This window comes from Pleurodeles waltl, chromosome 2_2, assembly GCF_031143425.1.
Source record: "Pleurodeles waltl isolate 20211129_DDA chromosome 2_2, aPleWal1.hap1.20221129, whole genome shotgun sequence".
NCBI classification, from domain to species: domain Eukaryota; kingdom Metazoa; phylum Chordata; class Amphibia; order Caudata; family Salamandridae; genus Pleurodeles; species Pleurodeles waltl.
Window position 1 is genome coordinate 1,075,813,790 of NC_090439.1, and position 18,737 is coordinate 1,075,832,526.

Below are 18,737 nucleotides of genomic sequence, written 5' to 3' on the forward strand. Positions count from 1 at the left end.
CAAAACTGCAGGCACCTCAGGGGAAAGGGAAGTGGGGGCACCTCAGCCGGATGAGTGCACGACGCCAGATCCACGAGGGGGCTCCATGCCCACTGTTCCATCCTGGGGAGTGCAAAGCCACAGTCTCTCAAGTCTCTACAGTGGGTGGGTTTCCCACTGTTCCATCCTGGGGAGTGCAAAGCCACAGTCTCTCAAGTGGATAACAGTCTCCACTGGTTCTGGAGGGTGCCTGTTGGCCAGAGTGCTTCTTCCTGTGCAGGAATGAGGTAGTGGATGCATGTCTCCACTGGTTCTGGGGGGGGGGGCTGGTGCCCAGAGTGCATCGTCCAGCCCTGTCCGACACAGATGCGGCACTGCCCCTGCCGCTCATGGGCCAGCGGTGCGTGAGATGGCGGTCCCCTGTTCAGCGGTGCTTGAGATGGCGGTCCCCTGTTCAGCGGTGCTCTAGATGGCGGTCCCCTGTTCAGCGGTGCTTGAGATGGTGGTCCCCTGTTCAGCGGTGCTTGGGATAGCCGTGCCCTGTTCAGCGGTGCTTCAGATGGCAGTCCCCTGTTCAGCGATGCTTCAGATGGCGGTCCCCTGTTCAGCGGTGCTTGAGATGGCGGTCCCCTGTTCAGCGGTGCTTGGGATAGCCGTGCCCTGTTCAGCGGTGCTTCAGATGGCGGTCCCCTGTTCAGCGGTGCTTCAGATGGCGGTCCCCTGTTCAGCGGTGCTGGCCATGCCGGGGTGCTCATGTGCCATCTGGCCTGGGCATGGCAGGGCCCTCCTGCCTACCTGTCCTGTGGGTGCCGGGGCCCTCCTGGGCAGCTGTGCTGGGGCTTTTGGTGGCCTCCTGGCCAGCTGGGCTGATGGCGGTGTTGTCGGGCGTGCTGCCCTTCCCAGCATTTCCTGCTCTCCTGTGGCCCTTCCCCACCTTGGCTGGTGTCCCAGCTGCCTCGACACTCCCGCCGGGAGCCCTGGTAGGGGTTTTTGTCCCTGGTGTCTTGACCCTTTGCCGCCGTGCACTGGCAATTTTTGGATGTTTCTGAGGGGGGGGGGAGCTGGCTGTGCTGTGGCTCCGTACCAGACTGGCTGCCCTGGTGGGCGGTGCACTCCAGTGACCATGTACGACATGCACCACCGGGCCCGGTGATGTAGTGGCTGAGGTGATAGCTCTGGGCCTATGACATGGACGGGGTGGGGGAGTTGAGGGAAAGAGGTTAAGTTTGGGCAGGAGATTTTGGGAGCAGTGGGACGGGTAGGTGTAGTGGGTATGGGAGTTGAGGAAGAGGTTGTGGTTGTAGGAGGTGTAAGTGGGGTGGCTTTGGGTGCAGGTGCCTGGGCTGTAGGCTGTCGTGAGGTGGATGGCTGTTGGGTGGGTGGCTGCCTGCGTTTGTGTATCTTGGGAGGGGGTGGCACAGACACACTGGGAGAGGACACAGGGGACGTGTAAATGGCAGTGGGGGTGGTGAGTGCACGTGTGCGGGGTGTTCTGGTGTGTGTGCTGCTGAGGGACGTAGTGGCTGAAGATGCTGTGCATGCAGGTGTGAGTGGAGACAAGACTGGCAGAGAGGAGGGAGACGTGGAGGAGGGAGACACAGTGGAGGCAGTGGATGTTGGTATGTCTGTATGTGGATGTTGCTTGTGTGACTGCCTGTGGGATGTGTGGTGCTTATGTCTGCGTGAGCTGCCCTTGGGTGTTGAGGTGTGTGCAGGCTGGTCTGATGGTGTGCTTGGGATAGGCAGAGGTACAGGGGATTGGGTCTGGGTGTAGGAAGTTGGAGGGGGGAGGCTAGACACAGGGACAATGGCTGCCATCAGTGCTGAGGCCAGAGTCTGAAAGGCTCGCTGAAGGGCCGCCTGACCAGAATAAATGCCCTCCAGGTATGCATTACTTTGGTGCACTTCCCTTTCTACACCCTGGATGGCATTCAAAATGGTAGACTGCCCAACAGTGAGCGACCTGAGGAGGTCAATGACCTCCTCACTGAGGGCAGCAGGGGTGACTGGGGCAGGGCCTGAGGTGCCTGGGGCGAAGGAGATGCCCACCTTCCTGGGTGAGCGGGCACGGGGCAAATGCTGAGGGCCTGCTGGGAGGGCGGTGCTGGTGCGGGGGGTGGCGGCTGTACCTGTTGTTGCGGGGGGCAGAGATGTTGCCGCCACCACAAGGGAGCTCCCATCAGAGGACGAGTCCGATCCACTAATGTCCGCTCGTGTCCCCGCCGTAGAGCTCCCCTCGCCCTCCGTCCCACTGGCGATTTCAGAGTCGGTAGTGTGGCCCTCCATGGCCATGTGGGATGCAGCTCCTTCGTGCTCCGGTGCCACTGCTCCTCCGCCTGATGATGCTAATGCACACATGAACAGGAAGACCACAAAAAGGGGGGTGGGGAGGAACAGAAGAAAGACATGTTGAGTGTATGCATTCCTGCTACCGTTGGCGGACAGCACAGACACAGAAGCCCCCTGCACTACTCCGCGCACTTGGGGTCCTCTTTGCAATCCCTGGGACATGGCTTACAAGGCTATGGACGACATCTCCACACATAGGTGACACAGGGCCATGAATAGCTGTACTTGGCACCCTACAGAGGTGGGGAGCGGGGGCACAGGGCCGTGCCTTACGGAGGGGCCTAGCCTACGGAACTCGCCCTGGCCTAGGGATGCCCACAGCCCCCCTTCCCCACCCAGACACCTCCACAGCACTCAAAGTTAGCAGAATGTCACCCCCTTGTGTCTGCTGTGATGCCCTCACGCGCCCATCCAACTCGGAGTAGGCCACCGCCAGGATCCGGAACATCAGGGGGTCAAGGTCCGACGGGCACCCCTCCCACGTTGGGAGGCCATCCCCAGCTGAGCCTCCGCCGTCTTCCTGCTCCATCGGCGAATGTCCTCCCATCTCTTCCGGCAGTGGGTGCCCCGTCTGTGGTGGACCCCCAGGGTCCAGACGTCCTTGGCGATGGCACGCCATATATCCATCTTCTGGTGGGCGCTGACCTATATGAAATGTACATGGGGAGAAGAAAAGTAATTACCTTCTGCACCATCAATGTGAGTGGCCCCCCATCCCTACCCTTGCCATGTGGCACATGCACTCACCGTCGTTTCAAGCATGCCTCAATCTCTCCCCCCCCCCATCTTTCATCCACCCCACTCAACACAGGCATAGCCCATACAGCATGCTCCCAGTGTATTTACCTGTTTGTCTGGAGGACCGTAGAGTAGCGCGTACTGGGGGAGGACCCCATCCACAAGCTTCTCCAACTCCTCCGATGTGAAGGCAGGGGCCCTTTCCCCAGCCGCATGAGCCATTGTCCCTTCCAGACCGAGGTCACAGCAGCACTTGCAGTGTAGGTCCTCTCCTGTCGAAGATCAGGTATCGAGTGAATTAACAGAGAGAAAATGTCGGTCACGTCCACGGCAGTGCGTACCGCGACTGCCGGCGCACATCGTCATTGGCTCCTGAGACCCATAGGGTCCAATGTTAACCAATGCAGCATTGCGCCTGTACTGCCATTTGATAAAGTTTGTTTTGACCAATGACTTTGTGTTTCACCACTGCGCATATTAGTTGCTCAATGTTCACCAGTAGCACATGGTATGTTTTGTTCAGTTTAGCCGCCTATGGGCTTTGACACTGCATTAGTCATTACATTCTGTATTCTGCCTATTGGCTTTGACATGGCATTAGCCATTACTTTCTGTATTCAGTTGAGCCGCCTATTGGCTTTGACATTGCATTCCTATTGGCTTTGACATTGCATTCCTATTGGCTTTGACATGCTGTATCCAGTCTAGCCGCCTATTGGCTTTGACATTGCATTCCTATTGGCTTTGACATGATGTATTCAGTTTAGCTGCCTATTGACTTTGACATGCTATTAGATATTCTGCCTATTGGCTTTGACATGATATCATATATTACATTTTGTATTCAGCTCCGCTGCCTATTGGCTTTGACATGATATCATATATTACATTTTGTATTCAGCTCCGCTGCCTATTGGCTTTGACATGATATTATACATTGCATTTTATATTCAGCTCAGCTGCCTATGGGCTTTGACATGATATTATACATTGCATTTTGTATTCAGCTCAGCTGCCTATTGGCTTTGACATGACACTAGACATTGCATTTGATATTTAGGTTAGCTGCCTATTGCCTTTAACATGACATTGCATTTGATATTTAGGTTAGCTGCCCATTGCCTTTAACGTGGAGTTAGACATTGCAGTTGAGAATCCAAGCTGTATTTTTCCAAGCTGTGTTTTTGCACCAGAGAACCAAGATGTTTTTCTCACAGTAGACTAGACATGATAAGAGAGAGTACATGGGTGTTGTTTTTTCTTTGCTTGAGCTTGGGAACAGGAGTAGTCTTGGAGACCTGGCCAGTCTCCAAAAGGCTTGCTCAGTTTCCCAGGTCTGAGAGGAGGGGGCACACCTTTGTAACGAATGTAACAGGCTGCAGAGGGTCAGATTCGAATCTGCCGGACCTCGTGCTGGACCTTGGCGCCAGCTGCCAGCAATCCCGTGTGGGTAGATGAATCTCTCTTTCTCGCGGCTGACAGGGGTCCTCAGCTTGCAGACCTTAGAAAGATGAAGCTGTGAATAGTTCCCACACGGTGAAGTATTTGTTTTGCTTTGCATTCAATATCTTATAAATATAACCTGCTGTGTATATTGCAAACTGATATATTTTGTTTGATTAACGCGGACTTGAAAGCTACTAATTCGTCATACATAAAATATTGTGGTTGGGGAAGAATTAACAACAATAAAAGTCTTCTTTGACCTCAGAAGTGCATTTCTGTTGTGTTATGTTAGTGCTTAGAAACTAGATAAGAGGAAAGCACTACAGCGCCGCGGTCTTCGACCGCCTACCGCCACGGTGTGCAACGCCAGCGCAGTTACCTCACATCCCATTGTCACACTTTACAGGTCAGGCAGCAGCCATTTCAGGGGCCCACATGCCTTACGTTTTGTACTGCGTCACACATACCTAGGCCTTGCATCCACACTCATACAAGCCATTCGATGGGTTAGGATCCGTGTTTTTTTAAAGCTGGGGTTACGTACCTCTGGGATGTTTGACTCTGTGCTCGCTGTTGTCCTTCATAGGCACCGTCCGCTGGGAGATGGCGGCATCCTCCGGTGTACAGACCGCTGGTGGACCTGTCGACAATGGAGGAGAGACATCTCATCCTGACATACAGGCTTGACCGTGCCACTATTCTGGAACTGTGTGCCCAGCTGGAGCCAGACCTGATGTCACCTATCCGCCATCCCACAGGAATCCCCCCTCAAGTGCAGGTGCTGTCAGTACTCCATTTCCTAGCAAGTGGGTCATTTCAAACAACAGTGGCCATAGCATCAGGGATGTCCCAGTCTATGTTTTCCAACGTGTTGTCCAGAGTGTTGTCTGCCCTGCTGAAACACATGCAGAGCTACATCGTTTTCCCTGAGGTGGAGGATTTGGCTACAGTGAAAGGTGACTTCTATGCCCTTGGACATATCCCCAACATCATAGGTGCCATTGATGGGACCCATGTGGCTTTGGTCCCCCCCCACAGGAGTGAACAGGTGTACAGAAACCGGAAGAATTATCATTCCATGAATGTCCAGATGGTATGTTTGGCAGACCAGTACATCTGCCATGTGAATGCCATGTTCCCTGGCTCAGTGCATGACGCCTACATCCTGCGGAATAGCAGCATCCCTTATGTGATGGGTCAGCTCCAGAGGCACCGTGTGTGGCTAATTGGTGACTCTGGTTACCCCAACCTGTTGTGGCTACTGACCCCAGTGAGGAATCCCAGGACTAGGGCAGAGGAACGCTACAATGAGGCCCATGGGCGAACTAGGAGGGTGGTCGAGCGGACCTTCGACCTCCTGAAGGCCAGGTTCAGGTGCCTCCATATGACAGGTGGATCCCTATTCTACTCACCAAAGAAGGTGTGCCAGATCATCGTGGCCTGCTGTATGCAGAGAAATATTTAGCCTCTTGTGGAATGTTTGTCAAAAAGATGGAAGGGTTGGGAACAATTGGCAATTTTGGTACTACTACTTCATTGAAGGGGCACAGGTCTTGAACCATGTACCAAGTATTACCCTTAGATTTCTTAAGCAGATAAAAAGGACTATTACAAGGGGACACTCCAGGGTAAATTATTCCTTCCTCTAGCAACGGTGGTATAGTAGGGGCAATGCAATGCACTCATCTGCTTCATTTGAAAGAGGATACTGTCTCACCCTAGGTAATATAACACCTTCTTTCAGTGTAAATCTAAATGGAGTAGCAGTGCGAATAAGACCTACATCATGGGGGCCCTCAGGCCCTCAGTCCACAAAGTGTCTGGTACTTGGCACAGAATCAAAAGCTCTACCTGGTGTAGGCGCCCTTACTTCCAAAACTGTTCTCAATGGTATGTCATCCTGAAAGGGTACAACTGTTTTCTTACAATCATCATCAAACAGTTGGCCATCCAACCTAACCATCTGATCTGGCTCAATGAATATAACACATGCTCACAAGACATGGTTATGGTCCCTGGCTATCAGAGCATCATAGGTTGGTGCTATCTCTAAGGCCTTTATTTGTAATATCAACTCATTGTCAGGTAACCAGGAATCTTGCCCTTATTGTCAGAAATGAAACTCCTTAGCTCTGATGTTTCTGCTTTTATTGTATACACTGAGGTTATTAATGCTTCTATATTAGCAGGTTACGCTTTGAGTTGATTTCTAGTAGAAGTATCTACTGTTACAGCCATGATCCTGGAGGGTGGAACTCCAGAGATGGAACAAATCATAGTTCCATCAGGCTCAAAATGAATAGTCATATTTAATTTGGCCATAATCTCTCCCCAATAAACTAGCTGGAACAGCTATAGAGGACAGTAAACAGCCATCAATGTACCTCCCTCCTATTTCCAGCTTCACTGCTTTAGTAAAGGAAACCCTCATTACTGCCCCAGAGAATCCTTGTGTGTCCATTGATCTATTAGGAATTGGAAGGCTCCCTCTCTTATAGAAGATTGGGTTTCTACCATATCTACGAGGAATGCATGCCTCTTGTCATTGATAGCTGCTATCACCGTTGGCTCCTAAACGGGCCTGTGCCTCATTGACAATACTGGACATATGGAACTACTGTGTGGGTACCTTAATTGTGGTATCCTCCCACATAACCTATCTGGAAAGGATTTCCTCCTCTCACAATCACATCTCCTTGTCCACTTTGAGGTGGAGTTGCCATTGGTGTGCTTGATGATGTTGCTGTGGTGACATTTGATGCACCTGAGGAATTGCAGGTTGCTGCACATTTTGTGGCGGGGTCTGAGGTACATATATTATTTGCGAGTTTGACTTGCGGCTCCACTGCTTTATTTCCTGGCTGATTGTAAACACCTGTCCTTCCATTTGTTTCATCCCATCTGTCAGTCCTACAATCTCTAACGAAGTGTTGATACCTTTGACATTAATGGCATGTTTGATCAATCCTTTGGGGACCTATCCTACCTGTTCCTATTCCTCCTTGCCCTCCTCTGCTGCTTCCTTGTGACTTTACATTAGTCTACTGTTGTGCGTCCTGTTGTTGGTGGTCTCTGGGACCGATCCCACAGATATTGCAGTCATCTGAGTGGTAGCTTCTGCTCACAGCTCCTTCTACTGCTCCATTCTGTGCCAACATTTGCTTCACTATCTCGACTGCTGCTTTCTCTGTCACCTCCTGCTTTAGTTCTCTCTTTCTCCTGCTTCTTTTTACAGAAATTGATTACATGTGCCTTTATCTCTGTCCAGAGCTTTGCTTCCAATGCCACTATGTTATCAAGGTTGTCTTGAACATCAGAGGGTAAACCCTTTTTTACTGCATTGCAGAACAACACAGCGTTTCCCCCATTACTTCCCAACCCTGATTTATTTCTTGAGTCCACTTTTCTTTCAACCTACTGAGGAACTGAGTGGGATCTTCATTTGGCTGCATTGATTGAGCCATGAGGGACCCAATATCTGGTCTGTCAAGATACATTTTCCTTAATTGAACCCAGACTACTATCTGTATTAAATTGGATGGGGACCATCATATCTAGTCTCGAGAGGTAACATTTCTCACTCCAGCTTTTTGAAAAACAGTATCTGTCTCATCTTCTGTAAGAGAGCTAAGTAAACTCTTTATGTCACCTACTGCCAAGGTGATACCTGCAGTTTGCTTTTCAAAAGACTTAATCCATTTCCGTGCTCCCTCTGTAAGTGGCAGCAACAACTGTTTAAGATTCTCCTTTTCCATCTATGACCAAGGAACATAGGCCCTCATTATGACATTGACGGTAAATTCCACTTACCGCCATGCCCACTGCCGCCAACATACCGCCACCGCTATTCCTCAGGATAAAAACACCATGCACTGACCCAGGATACTTAGCATTGACATGGGAGATGTACTGGTCTGCCAGACACACCATCTGCACATTCATTGAGTGATAAATTTTACGGTTTCTAAAGAACTGTTTGTTTTGCTAAGGGGGGGACAAATGCAATATGTGTCCCATCAATCGCACCTATGATGTTGGGGATATGTCCCATTGCCAAGAAGTCAGCCTTCACTGTGACCAAATCCTCCACCTGTGGGAAAACGATGTAGCTGCACATGTATTTAATCATGGCAGACAACACTCTGGTCAGCACTATTGAGAACTTTGGCTGAGACATTCCTGCTGCCAAGCCTACTGTCACTTGGAAAGAACCAGTTGCTAAAAAATGGAGCACAGATAGGACTTGCACAAGAGGGGAGATCCCGGTGGGGTGACGGATAGCGGATATTACGTCAGGCTCCAATTGGGCACACAGCTCAGTGATTGTGGCCCTGTCCTGTCTATAGGTGAGGATAATGTGCCTGTTGTCTATTGTTGCTGAGTCCATCAGGGGTCTGTACACAGGGGGATGTCTCCATCTCCTATTTATCCACAGGGGTTGCAATTTATGGGGCAAAAGAGTAAGCAGCTGGTCATTACCTGTACACTGTAACCATCACAGTTCAATGCATATTGTGATTTCTACAATATATTGATGGCATATGTCCAAAATGTGAATTTGTGCACTGTGACGCAGTTATGTTATGTTATGTTATGCGATTTGTAAAGCGCACGGCCACTCTAAGGCTTCCCAGCGCCTAGGATCCTAGGATCCTAGCATCCATGGCCTGCCCCCACCTGAAATAGCGTCCACCTGTCCATTATGGAGGGACAGGTGGAAATGAGGTAATTCCGCTCACATTGTGTGATGTTCCGGGAGGCGGTCAAGAACCGCTGTGTAACTCCTCAGTAGTTCTCATTGGGCCCTATGGGGTACAGTGGCCAATGGTGATGTACGCTGGCGGTGACGGTACGCACTGCCGAGGACGTGACCGCCATTTTCTATCAGATTCCTCACTTGCTACCTGACCTTCAACAGGAGAGGACCTGCACTGCATGTGCTGCTGTGACCTGTGTCTGGAACCGACCATGGCTCATGTGACTGGGGAAAGGGCCCCTGCCTTCACCTTTGCAGAATTGGAGCGACTGGTGGATGGGGTCCTACCCCAGTACCGACTGCTGTATGGGCCTCCAGACCAACAGGTGATTACACAGTGAGGACGATGCATGGGGCATGGATGCATGGGGTGCTGTGTGTGAAGGCCTCATATAGGCAGGGTTGGTGGATGGGCCATGGACAGCATGCAACATGTATGCTGGGCTATGTCTGTGCACAAGGAGATGGGAAGGGGCATGGTGGGCCATGAGTGTAACAGGCAGGACGGTCTGACTAATATCTTTCCCTGTGTGTATTTCTCTGCAGGTCAGCACCAATCAAAAGAAGGGTATATGGCATGCCATCGCCAAGGACATGCGGACCCCGGGGGTCTATGGCAGGCAGAGCACCCACTGTCACACACGGTGGGAGGACCTGAGACGCTGGGCACAGAAGATGGCGGAGGCCCAGCTGAGGATGGCCTCCCAAAGAGGAAGGTGTGCCCGTTGAAGCCTAACCCCCCTGATGGCCCGCATACTGGTGGTAGCCTATTCAGAGCTAGATGGGCTCTTGGGGGAATCACAGCAGCAACAAGGGGATGAATAGAGTGCCCTTCATTACAACTTATGCCTGGTGGGGTGGTACCTGGGTGGGGGATGTGGGCCTTGTGGGTGCCCCTAGGTCAGGCCTGACATTGCAGAGTAGGCCCCATGTTGGACAGGGATCTAATGTGAAAGTCCTCCAACCAAGCATGTAGGCATCCACTAGTGGGCAGGGGTCTGTGGGTCTCAGGTATGCTGCAATTGGCAGTATGTGTCCCTGTCCATAGGCTGGTGACTAGTATTGTAACTGGTAGTGCATTGCCTAGTGCGTACGGCTGTTCCCTGTGTGTGAGTGTGTTGCGTACGTTAACAGTGGTGTTGGCGCCCTTTTTGTTTTGTCACCCTGTCCTTATATGTATTAGCATCATCTGCCGGAGGAGCATAGGCACCGGCGATGGAGGGAGCTGCATTCCACAGGACCCAGGGGGCCGAATCCACCGGCGGTGAGGGCACCAGTGGGATGGAGGGTGAGGGGAGCACCACGGCGGAGACAGGAGGGGACAGTTCGGACACAGATACCTCCTCCGATGGAAGCTCCCTGGTGGTGGCGGACACCTCTGTGCCCACCCCTGCTACAGGTACAGCCGCCACTCCCGTACCAGCACCGCCCTCCCAGCAGCCCCTCAGGGAGTTTCCCGTGCCCGCTCACCCAGGAGGGAGGGCATCTCCTTCGCCCCAGGCACCTTAGGCACCTCAGGCCCTGCCCCAGTTAGCCCTGCTGCCCTGAGTGAGGAGGCTATTGACCTCCTAAGATCCATCTCTATTGGGCAGTCAACCATTCTGAATGCCATCCAGGGGCTGGCAGCCCAAATGCAACAGACCAAGGCATTTCTGGAGGGCATTCACACTGGCTTGGCGGCCCAACAGAGATCAATCCAGGTTCTGGCCTCCTCTCTGATGGCAGCCATTGTCCCTGTTTGCCCTCTCCCCCCTCCAACTTCCTCCGCCCAATCCTATTCCCCTCAACCCCAACCTATCCCAAGCACACAGACAGACGAGCATGCACCCAGGACAACACACAAGAGTGGACATGGCAAACAAGCACCACACTTCATCCCACAGGCACTCACACAAACACCATCCAGATGCAGACATACCAACATCCACTGCCTCCACTGTGTCTCCGTCCTCCTCCTCCTCCACCTCCCACCCAGTTGCGTCTCCACTCACACCTGCATGCACTACATCCTCATCCACTAACCCCATCAGCAGCACACCTATCAGTACACACCCCTCACTGGCAGTCACCACCTCCACATCCATGCACACGTCCCCTGTGTCCTCTCCCACTGTGTCTGTGCCCCCTCCTTCCAAAGTACACAAACAGAAGCTCTCAGACACCCAACAGCCATCCACCTCACACCAGCATCCAGCCCATGCACATGCACCCAAACACAGCAGACTGACACCTCTTACAACCACTCTCTCTTCCTCCACTCCCAAACCATCTCTCTCTTCCCGTCCCAATGTCCCTAAGAAGCTTTTCCTCTCCACTGTTGACCTCTTCCCTACCCCCGTCCTTTACGTCAGGCCAGGGTGGTCAAGACCCAGGCAAGTACACGGACACAGTAGTGTCCCCAACAACTCAAGGTGGGAAAGGATTCTGGCCACCAGCTAGCCAGCCGGAAAGGGTGCCTGGCCCAAGTGCTGCAGGAAGGAAGTGCACAGATCCATCCCCAAGTGCTGCAGGAAAGAAGGGCAAGGAGCCATCCCCAAGTGCTGCAGGAAAGAAGGGCAAGGAGCCATCCCCAAGTGCTGTAGGAAAGAAGTGCAAGGAGCCATCCCCAGTTGCTGGCAGGAAGGGCAAGGGACCTGCACCAGCAGGCAGTGAGGACAAGGGGCCTGGTGCTGGGACTCAGTTGGAGCCCACACCACCAACCATGGTGGTGCAGCCGTCTGAGGCTGCAGGGGAAGGGCTGGAGCCTCCCATCACCACTACCAGCAGCAGCAACACTACCAGCACCAGTGGGTAGCCGTCCGTGGCTGCAGGGGATGGACTGGAGCTTCCCCCCCCACCACCACAAGCACCAGTGGGCAGCTGTCCGAGGCTGCAGGGGATGTGTTGGAGCCTCCCCCCACCACTACCAGCTCCACCAGCAGCACCACCACCAGCACCAGTGGGCAGCCGTCCGAGGCTTCAGGGGATGGGCTGGAGTCTCCCCCCACCACTACCAGCAGCAGCAGCCCCACTCCTGCCACCACTGAACAGCCATCACCGCTGGCGGACAGTGTGTAGTCCTGCATCCATGGGCTATTGTGCAGCCTGGCCCCTAAAAATCCAGTGGGTATGACCCCCACTTGAGAGACTGTGACCTTGCACTCCCCAAGATCTGCATCACAGGGCACGATGCCCCCTCCAGAACCAGTGGAGATGCCATCCACTCACCCCATCTTCCCCAGGATGAAGCTCACTCGTCACGATGCCCCCTCCAGAACCAGTGGAGAAGCCATCCACTTGAGAGACTGTGGCCTTGCACTCCCCAGGACAGAGCAATGGGCATGTTGGCCCCTCTAGAGCATGTGGGCAAGTCACCCACTTGAGAGACTGTGGCCTTGCACTCCCCAGGACAGAGCAATGGGCATGTTGCCCCCTCCAGAGCATGTGGGCAAGTCACCCACTTGAGATACTGTGGCCTGGCACCCCCCCAGGGTCTAGCACTGGGCATGTTGCCCCCTCCAGGACCAGTGGCGTTGTACCATCTTCTGGCTGAGGTGGCCCCGTTCCCCGTCTCCCTGAGGTGCCCGGCTACTTTTTGCCTGATGCCCCTGCAGTGCTCTCTCTGTGTTGTTGCAGGAGTGAGGTGGGGCCTTGGGCCTTTGACTTTGTGATGTGGCCCTGTGGCCCACGAACATTGAGGACTGGGCAGTGTCCCTTGATTTGTAAATATGTATATACTTTGTAATTTGGATGCACGTCTTCATACAAATTTTTCTTATTGCACTCTTTCTACTCTATTGTAGTTGTCCTTGCATTATTCCTGAGGGATACGGGGTAAATATGTTATGTTACTGCATTTGCTTGTGTGTATGGGGTTGGGGGTGAGGGTGTTGCATGTTGCGTGTGTGTGTTACTCCCTCTTTCCTCCCCTCCTCCCCTGTGTGCTAGGCGTCTGTACTCACCGTGGTCATCTTTGCCGTTGTTGGTGTTCGTAGTGAAGCAGCACGTAGAAGAGCATGGGGAAGACATGCAGCTCAGGCTCCATGGCGGCTTGGTTGTTCCCAGAGTCTCCACAGGTGAGTCCTTTGCCTTCTGTGCAGTGTTTCCGCCAGGCTTTTGATGTCGTTGGTACTGCCCCCGAAAAAGTGGCGGATCAGCCTCTCATAATATGGTGGGCGGAACATTGTCTTCCGCCTCGCTGTAGGCGGTTACCGCCGTGGTGCCTGTTTATTTCGCCCTGGCGTTCGGTGTGTTAAAGTGGCTCTCTGTCTGAGCTGTTTACGCCATGGTCATAATTTGGCGGTAATTACTGCCGGCCTGTTGGTGGTATTACCGCCACTTTATCACCGACCACCAGGGTTGTAATGAGGGTCATAATGAGGTGTCCCAGATCCCTTATGTACAGAGGCATCTGATCTATGGGAATGACAGAATATTGGGGGTTGTGCTGTCTGGCATATTTTTGCTGCACGTGCAAATATTTCCTCATGTAAGGATAATCCCAGTCTGGATATCCCTCATCATAAGGAATACAATCCTCAGCATTTGCCTTGTCATGTGGATCACAGGACCCTTGTCATGGCCATGGACTCATCTGTGGGGCTAAGCCTTCAGTCCACCCTGCCAAATTATCGACATAAGGTACAACACTGTACCAACTGTTTTCTCCTTCTGCAACTATCTCAATAAGGGTAAAATCAGTTCTGCACAAAACTGATGAACACTCATTTGCTGCATTGGTTTATTCATGTAGTGTCAGTCCTCCCATAGCTTCATAATATCCCATCCTTGGGTCTGGCTGACCAAACGTTCCCTGGAACTGTTACCACTCAAACTCAGTCACTTGGGGTTTCCTAGCTCTAGAGAACATATCCTGCTCTCTTTGTCTTATATCAGTGTGATTAGGCAATCCCATTGCTCCTATTGTATGGTCAAAATCAATAAGAGGCCTTTCTTGTGTAGTAATAACATTAATAAGGTGCCTAGTCTATGAAGAACAAATTATTTCACCTATATTATCTACACGCTTATGTGTTGGCTCTACTCTATTTGCCATCCTTCCAAAATTTCCCTGACTCTGCCTGAGTGATTATCATATCCTTTGCTCCTTGTTTCTTTTGCATCCCTTCTATCTTCATTTTGTGATAACCATTCCTGAACACTTTCTAGCAAAACTTTTACATTCCCCTTGTACCTCTGCCAAAATGGTAGATTATCTTCAGTCCTCCTAAAATACTCATCTCTTTCTTGGGATACTGGCTATCACACTTCACTAACAGCCCTGTCTGCACAGTCATTCCATCTAGCATCATCTGCATATCTTTGTTGCAGGGTAGACATCCGTTCCCTAACTACACTTCCTGTTACATCTCTCTTCTGTAATAGGTGCAGTATTGCTGATGAAATATTCAACTGATTGTCACTGTCTCCTAAACCCTGCTCTTCACCTCCAGCCTCCTGGGGAGACGCTGGGTCTAAATGCACTATAAACCACACTTCTAATTGTCCTTAAAACTGAGAATCAACCACCTCTACATGTTGTCTAGGTGTACTCGTATGTCTTGGCTTTGACAACTGTGGGTCAACATTAGGGGATTCCACTGGTGACTGTGAAGGGGACTCAATTTAAAGATTCTCAAATCCGACTGCAGCTTCCTGTAGCTGTGGCAGTGGGTACATACCAGGTAGCTTAGGGGAAGTACTCATTGTGTCATAAGGAGGTGGGGGAGGGGATGGGGTACTGGGGGTATCAACATTTGAGGGATCCTTAGGATTCTCACACAAAATATTGCCTTAAAGCTAATGAGGCTTCTTGCTTCTGCAATTTAGCTCCAAATATTTGCTCTCAAGGTATGTCACAATATGCTCCAGTATTTTGGCCCTCATTACGACCTTGGCGGGTGGCTGAAGCACCCCCGCTGCGGCCATTTGGAGATCCCCGCTGGGCCGGCGGGAGGAAACCTGATTTCGGGGATCTCGGCGGCAACACAGGAGCCGGCTCCAAATGGAGCCGGCGGTGTTGCGGCCGTGCGACGGGTGCAGTTGCACCCGTCGCGTTTTTCACTGTCTGCATAGCAGACAGTGAAAAGCTGCACGGGGCCCTGTCACGGGGCCCCTGCACTGCCCATGCCAGTGGCATGGGCAGTGCAGGAGCCCCCAGGGGCACTGGGACTCCCCGTACCGCCAGCCTTTTCCTGGCGGTTCAAACCGCCAGGAAAAGGCTGGCGGTAGGGGGACTCGTAATCCCATGGGCAGCGCTGCCCTGGCAGATTAAAACCGGGGCGACCGTGGTGCTTCCGCCGCCGTTGTAATGCCATGGGAAGCACCGCCAGCCTGTTGGCGGTGCTTCCATCACAACAGCCCTGTCATCTGATGGCATTTTGTTATGGTTCAATATAAACTAGTTTGAGATGGAGAACTCTTCTGATCACTGACACAAGTCCATGACAGCTAATTGCAACATTAAATCAAAGTCAGAGTGCCTTTCATACCATGGATGCTCAAAGCTTCAAAGGTTAACTATTATGTAAAAGACATAATAGCCTGTTGTTGGATCACACAACATCTCACATACCATTTGTAGGGGTTGCTGCTTGTAGTACCCAAAGATGTAAGTTTGCTGTGCGTACATTCAGTCTAAACACTACAGGGTTAATACTTGCAAATTTAGCAGCCAATATGGAACTTTTTAGAAAAGTGTCAGGATGTCTAAGTTCTTAAAACAGAAAAGAACCTCCACATCTTCCTTCGAGGAAGGTATAATTCTGACAGAGTGGATGCAGTGAGAACACAATCAAAGGGTAGCTGTTGTCACTGTATCAAAACACACACAAACAATATGTGCTCTACTAATATTAAAAAAACTCTACACACATCAGTTGGGCTGCAGGTCAATCAATCAGTAGATTTGTAGAGTGCTACTTGTCACCTGTGAGGGTATCCAGGCGCTGGCAAGCTCCACGTTCCACAGTTCTGCTGCGTGGATCTTCCTCTGCCTCCCACAGGGTTAGTTCACTAGTACCCACCTGCATTTACTCCACTGGTTGAAGGTAGCAGAAGCCACTTCAGAGCTTTGTGAACCCTCCATCAGGCTGGTTACTGCCAGCAGCAATCCAGCAGACTACCAGAGATTGGAAGAATAATATTAAATGATGCACTGGTGCTTGGTGGAACATGGTTAGTTTCGGTTTCAATCACAAGAGTGACAGACCCCAGACTTCTTCTTCGGACCCCTTCTTGATGAGAGCTGATATGGACCCTTCTAAAGTACTGTCAGACATGACTCATCTATGGGTTAATAGATAGGAAGTCACTATCCCTCCTTGGCTGCATAGTCACAGTTACAGATTGTTTACTTAGTAATTGCCACCTTATCTTTACTCTACTCGTCTAAATATTTGAAATAATTGTTTCTGACATCACATTTGTTCTTATTGTCCTCGAATTGCGATACATTTAATTTATTGTATGTATGTGATATATACATTGTGTTTACCCCTTTCTTACCTTGTTTTCCAGTTTTTGTAGAAAGTACTTAAATATTTGTTCACGTATAGTTGTCATAACCAGGTGTCATTTTCCTTACAGTTTTTAGTGTACAATGTATTAAATGTAGCATTATTGATGATAGCGATTATTTGCATGTTTCAGATAGTGTGAACTTGCAGTGTTAATTATATGTATTCAATAACATTTTACGTAAATGGAGCACTGCCTGCAGCTAGTATAGCTAATAGAAAACTTTCAGCCTGGAGATCGAGTCATTATATGCGCTGCTCTGATGCACATTTACTGACAATCCCTAAATTCAAGAACGAGCAAAAAAGCAACCTCCTTCTCATGGTTTTTGTGTAATAGGAGTGAACCCGCGCTAGAGTTATAGAATAATTTAGGGCACTCCACGATATTTTCAGAGTTCAGCGCCACGAGGCCATTCATTGGTGAACAAAGAGCTATCTCAGCAGTACAACATAAAACAACAAGCACAACCCGTGTCTGCTTCACTGAGTTCTGAAATAATCATTCGATTTAAATATATTTAACTGCTAACTTCGAACTAGCCGCAATGCACCTGTAATTCACCAGCTGCCTTAGATGCCACGTGCATTGGTCCATGAGATTCCCCAGGCGTGCATCCATGTAATGCGTATAAACCCCCAGTATCCTTGCGAACAGGAGTATTTTTTCATTATTTTAAAAAACTAGCAACATCTCTTGGCTCTGTGTTTTGCACTGGAGGCCAAATGTTTTATAGTAGAAGTTTTACTGCGGAGTGGACTCCTCGATTGTCGAATATGCATGCGCGTGACCCCCGGGTTAAAGAATCAGCCGTGCAATGACAGCTGTATTTTTGTTCCTGTGTGAAAAGCATATTGAGCGTAGATGCCAAATACTGAAAGTTTCCCAGGAAACCAGCTATGCCTTTGATAGAGAAAAGTAAAAAAGAGCCTGTTCAAAGCTACTAGGAAATTCTAGCTCTATGAAAGAAAAATATACCTTCATTGTGTGCCTAGAGAAGTGGTAGGGGGTTGGGACAAAAAATACATTTCTGTCACATGTATTCCCTTTAAGTATAGATGTATAATCAATGCCAATCCATATGAAATATATCTGTTTTAATTCTCTATGCCCTGCTCCACTACAATCGATTCTGAACTTTCATCTCCCTACTTTTCTTCCCTATTATTGCACATATTCATCACCACTCCTGGTCTCCATGCACTGCAACCCTCCACTGTCCCACTCACCTATTATTGTCCCTTTCCTGTACTGCGCCCTGTGTGTGTCTGTTCTGTGCCCTGTCACCCTCTGACCTTTGACCCTCCACCCTGCTTATACCCGACCATATATCTATGTTCTCTCCAAAGTCAGTGTGTCTTTCTGTCTTTACCTACTCTCCTCGTATTAGGTACCTCTTCCAGGTTCCCAGTGTCTACGCTGAAAAATATGCTAAACTTACTACATGTCTTGCTGTTGAAGGGAGTTAAACAAAGAGAAAAATGGGATTTTGGCCTAGATTTGGTAAAGGTTTTCAGGGGCTTATACGGTTCTGTGCAATTGAGGGCACATAGTTCTGTTATCTGGTGTCCACCATGACACCCCAGTGAAATCTCTGCAGCCAGAGCTGCCAAGTACTTTAAGCGTCATTTTCCCCCTTTGCATGAGTTGGCCTCCATGGATGGTAGGGTGGCTCTTATTATGACAGGAGGTCAGCCCTTACTCCCCCCCTTGGGATGAAACCACCATTCATGGGAGAATCTTTGTCATACAATGCACGAGGCCCACCATCAAGAGATGAAAGCACTGGCATTTGTGTACAGATGGGGCACGTGCCCCAGCTCTGTTTGTCTTGCCCCGCATGCACCCCACCGCCAATGTGCCAGGAGGCAACACACACAATAAAAACAGCTATTGAACCTTGCCACACACATTCATTTGTCCAACTACCTTTCATTCCAAAGCATTTCTGTTTGCTTAAAATGTTTACATC